Below are 5,363 nucleotides of genomic sequence, written 5' to 3'. Positions count from 1 at the left end.
TCTTCTTCATTGCTCACCAAGGGCATGGGAGGCTGTGCTTCTTCTTCTTTAATCTCCATCTCTTGACCAACCTCTTCCAAGTTTTCAACTATGATATGCCTTGGAGGTTGTACACCCTCCCCAGCATCAATTTCAATCGCCTTGGAAGGAGGTTCTATAACCTGACTTTCCCATGGAGGTTCAGCATCTCCTAAGTCTGCAACTATTTCTTCCTCTTCAACTATTATGGATTTCTCCACTTGTTCCAGTACAAAGGCATGTTCCTTATTGTCCAGCGAAGTTTCTAGTGTCTCCTTCATGCTACGCTCTTCTTTTGATTCTCCACATGCAGCCATGGGAGTACTTTGAGTGCTCAGATGTTGGGAAGCTAATTTATTTACTACATCGGTTAAGGCAGTAGTGAGTTCCAGTACGTCCCTTTGCATCTTCACTTGTCCTTGAAGAAGAACACGAAGTTTGTCATCCATTGGAGATTGGGGTGGATATGAGGGTTCATTGGTTGGAAGAGAGGGCTCATAATACAGAGGTGGTTCATCTTGATAATGATAAGGAGATGGTGTATATTAAGGTGGTGATTCATGAGAGTAATTGTATTGGAATGGGGTGGTTCTATGTATGGTTTATTTGGCTCATAAAGTGGTTGGTATGGTGGATACGGGTTAGGGTCATATGGAGGTGAATGGTGAAAAAGGGGCTTGTGAGTATGGTGGTCCAAAGCTATTTTGAGGAGGTAGTTCATTGGCATATGATGGAGCTTGCTGGTAACTACAAGGGGGTCCACCATATCTATTGTCTTGGCATGCATTGTAGGATGGTCGTTGTCCATGGTATCTTGGAAGGTGATGTTGCCGAAAGGGTTGATCAGATCCTCGTGGCTCCTTTCATCTCTGATTGTTTTGACCTTGATGCATGTTCCTGTTATAATTTCCATTCCTTGCAACAGCATTGGGACCAAACTCAAAGCGATGGGGTGAGAACTCATAATAGCAAATAAAAATTAAAAACGAAAATAAAAACAAATTTAAAATTTGAAATTTGAATTTTGAAATTTGATTTTTGAAATAAGATAAGATAAGATTTAAAAAAAATATGATTTTTGAAAAAGATTTGAATTTTGAAATTTAAAACTAAGATAAGATAAGATAAAAATTTTAAAATAAAAATCTGAAATTTTTTTTATGCAAATTTCGAAAATTCAATTAAAATAAAGAGAAAAGATATTTTTGAATTAAATGAGGAAAGAGAAAAACAATAAAATGACACCAAACTTAAAATTTTTAGATCAAAACAAAGAGAACAACTAAGAACAACTTGAAGGTCAAGATGAACACGAAAAACAAATTTTTAAAAAAATTTTAATAACTAAAAAAAACCAATAACCTCTTAATTTTTGAAAAAGTAAAAATAAAAACAAAAATAAAAACAAATAAACAAGCAAAAAGTAAATATTTACAATAACCAATAATAAGACACACGTTTGCAATTCCTCGGCAATGGCGCCATTTTGACGAACTGATTTCCTGTCGGTAAAGAAATTCACAAATATATGATCGCGTTGTAAGTATAGCTTCTAAACTAACAGAAAATCCTTTCGTACAAAAGTTTGGTTGTAACAAGTAACAAACCCCTTTAAAATTGATAACCAAAGTATTTAAATCTCGGGTCATCTTCTCAAGGAATTGCAGGGAGGTGTTCTTATTATTGGTTATGAGTCTTGTAAATTGGGAATTTTTAAGATAAGGAACAGGTAATTTAAATGACAAGAAAAATAAATTATTAATAATAAAATCTCTTGGCAAGGTATGAAAATTCGGAAGTCCTATCCTAGTTATCCTTATCGATGGTGATGGGAATTAAGTTTTAATCCCACTTAGTTAACCTTTACTAAAGCAAGGGAAAGTCAAGTGGACTAATTAGTTAGATCCTCAAGTCCTAGCCAACTCCTAAGAAAGGACTAGAGTTAGGGGAATTCAATTCAATTAGCAAAAATAACAATTAACAACCACGATAAGTTTGATAACTCAAGAGTTTCCAGTTAATCAATTAAAGCCAAGAATATAAAAAGCTAAATAAGAATCATAAATCTGAAATATCTCAATTTATATTAAGTAAAGAAAATCCTAACATGAATGGTTCATAAGCCAATTTGGCAACATAAGTAATTAAATAAAAGCATTAAAGTATCTGAAAGTAAAAGAGAAATATAAAGTAAAAGGAATATTGAACCTGGAACTCAGAAGAAATTGTAAGTTGAAATAATAAAGAATCCTAAATCCTTTAAGAGGAATCCTAATTCTAAATCCTAAATCCTAAGAGAGAGGAGAGAACCTCTCTCTCTAAAAACTATATCTAAATTATGAAAATTTGTGTATATTAAAACTTCATCATGAATGAATGGATTCCCCCACTTTATAGCCTCTAATCTGTGTTTTCTGAGCCACAGACTGGGTCAAAAACAGCCCAGAAATCGCTGGAGAAGAAATCTGCCACGCTGATTTTTGTCACTGCAACGCATCCGCGTGGAGCACGCGTTTGCATCACCTAGCGTCAGGAAAACTATGACAAATTATATATCAAATCGAAGCCCCGGATGTTAGCTTTCCAACACAACTGAAACCGCGTCGTTTGGACCTTTGTAGCTCAAGTTATGACATTTTTAGTGCGAGAGGGTCAGGCTGACAGCTTTGCAGTTCCTTCAACTTCTTGTATTCCTTCCACTTTTGCATGCTTCCTTTCCATCCTCCAAGCCATTCCTGCCCTGTAATCTCTAAAAATACTTAACGCACATATCAAGGTATCGAATGGTAATAAGAGAAGATTAATAATTAGCAAATATAAGATCAAAGAAGCATGTTTTCAATCATAGCACAAAATCAGGAAGGAAAAAGTAAAACCATGCAAATAGTATGAATAAGTGGGTAAAGAGTTAATAAAAACCACTCAATTGAGCATAAGATAAACCATAAAATTGTGGTTTATCATCTTTCCTTGTAGCATCATTCAATCTTCTATAATCTATGCACATCCTCCATCCAGTCACTGTCCTGGTGGGGATCAACTCATTCCTCTCATTGGTGATGACTGTCATTCCTCCTTTTTTTGATACAACTTGAATCGGACTCACCCATGAGCTGTCAGAGATTGGAAAGATTATCCCAGTATTCCATAGCTTCATGACTTCTTTTTGAACCACCTCCTTCATGGCTGGGTTGAGCCTTCTTTAGGGGTTGAACTACAGGTTTTGATTATCCCTCCAACAAAATTTTATGCATACAAATGGCAGGGCTGATGCCTTTGATATCATCAATTGTCCAACCCAAGGCTGTCTTGTGAGCTCTCAACACTTCAATCAACCTTATTTCTTCTTCCATGTTCAAGGAGGAGTTTATGATTGCTTCTCCAAGAAACATGTATTTGAGGTAAGGAGGAAGAGGCTTCAACTCCTGTTTTGGCTTATCCTTTTCCTTGTCTTCAATGGAGATCTCTACCACTTCCTCTGCTTGTTCCACCTGGTTGTCATCTTCCAATAACTCATCCTCCACTTCTTCTTCCTGTTGCTCTTGACAATTGGCTTCGAACATTTCTTCTACCAGACTTTCTATCATATCCACCTTCATGTAGTTCTCTTGCTCAGGGGGATGTTGCATTGATTTGAAAACATTGATGATCATTTGCTCATTGTGCACCCTGAAGGTCATTTCTCCCTTTTCTACATCAATAGTAGCTCTTGCTGTAGCTAGAAATGGTCTTCCCAAGATAATTGAGTTGTTTCCTTCCCCTTCTGTGTCCAAGATCACAAAGTCTGCAGGGAAGATAAATTCTCCAACCTTTACTAGTAGATTTTCCACAACTCCATTGGGTGTCTTGATTGATCTATCGGCCATCACCAGTGACATCCTGGGTAGGTTTGATTTCTTCTATGGAAAGCTTTCTCATCATTGAGAGGGGCATCAAGTTGATACTGGCACCTAGATCGCAGAGAGCGTTCTCTAACGTCATCTTGCCTATGGTGTATGAAACCACAAAGCTCCCTAGGTCTTTAAGCTTTGGTGGAATACCCCTTTGGATCACAGCACTGCATTTTTCGGTGAGCATAATGGTTTCTTTCTCTTGCCAGCTTCTCTTTTTGTTAATGAGCTCTTTCAAGAATTTTGCATATAGAGGCATTTGCTCTAATGCTTCAGCCAGGGGAATATTGATCTCCAACTTCTTGAAGACTTCAAGGAATTTGGAAAGTGTTGATCCTTAATTTCCTTGTTGAACCCTTGAGGGTATGGCAAGGGGGGTGTGAAAGCTTTCACTGCCTGCCTTTGTCCTTGAGATGGTTTCTCCATTGCTTGCTTCCCTTTCGTTGAATTTTGTGGCTGGTCGTCCTTCTCTTTAAGCTTCTCTTGAGCTTGCTTGCTTGCTATCATCTCTTCCTTGTTATTAGCTTCATCCTTCTTGTTAATGATCTCGTCACTCTCCATAGGCTTTTTGTTGGCTTTTTTGTCTTCCCCCAAAGTCCTTCCACTCCTTAATTGGATGGCCTTGCACTCTTCTTTAGAATTTGGAATGGTGTTACTTGGGAGTGAGCTTGTTGGCCTTTCAATTACAACTTGCTTGGATAGTTGCCCCATCTGCATTTCTAGGTTTCTTATTGAGGCTTCCTGATTCTTGCTTGTTATCTCTTGGTGCTTCAGCATCTTTTCTATCAATATCTCCAAGTTGGAGATCCTTTGAGTGTCTTGTGATACTTGTGGCTGGTTGTGAGGTGTTGAAGGTGGATGATAGGCGTTTTGGTTAGTGGTTGGGTTATTAGGTGGATAGTAGCTGGAATTTGGGTAGTTATTTTGGGGTTTTCTATATGGATTGTGGTTTGTGTTTTGCTGGTTGTTGTTCTGGTTGTTTCTTGAGTTGTTTTGGTTTGAATTTCTTTGCCATGGTTGCTGGTTTTGATTATGGTTATCCCCCCATCTAAGATTTGGATGGTTCTTCCAAGAAGGATTGTAGGTGTCACCATAAACTTCATTTTGGCCAGAGCCTTGGTTGTGCACATATTGAATTTGTTCTTGCTGCTGATCTTCTTGATTTTCTTCTTTTTGCCCCCATGTGGTTGATGGTTGGCTTGTATTCACTGCTGCAACTTGGAGGCTATCAATTCTTTTAGCCATCTGCTCAAATTGTTGTTGGATTTGCTGCTGCATTACCTTATTTTGAGCTAAGATTGTGTCCACTCCTTCTAACTCTAGCACTCCTTTTCTTTGTGATGGTTGGTGTTGGCTCTGGTGGCCAAAGAAGTATTGATTGTTTGCTACCATATCAATGAGGTTTTGAGCTTCCTCTGCTGTCTTCATAAGTTGCAAAGAACCTCCTGCTAAATG

The sequence above is a fragment of the Arachis ipaensis genome, chromosome B09, assembly GCF_000816755.2.
Source record: "Arachis ipaensis cultivar K30076 chromosome B09, Araip1.1, whole genome shotgun sequence".
NCBI classification, from domain to species: Eukaryota; Viridiplantae; Streptophyta; class Magnoliopsida; order Fabales; family Fabaceae; genus Arachis; species Arachis ipaensis.
Note: the sequence above shows the minus strand (reverse complement) of the source record.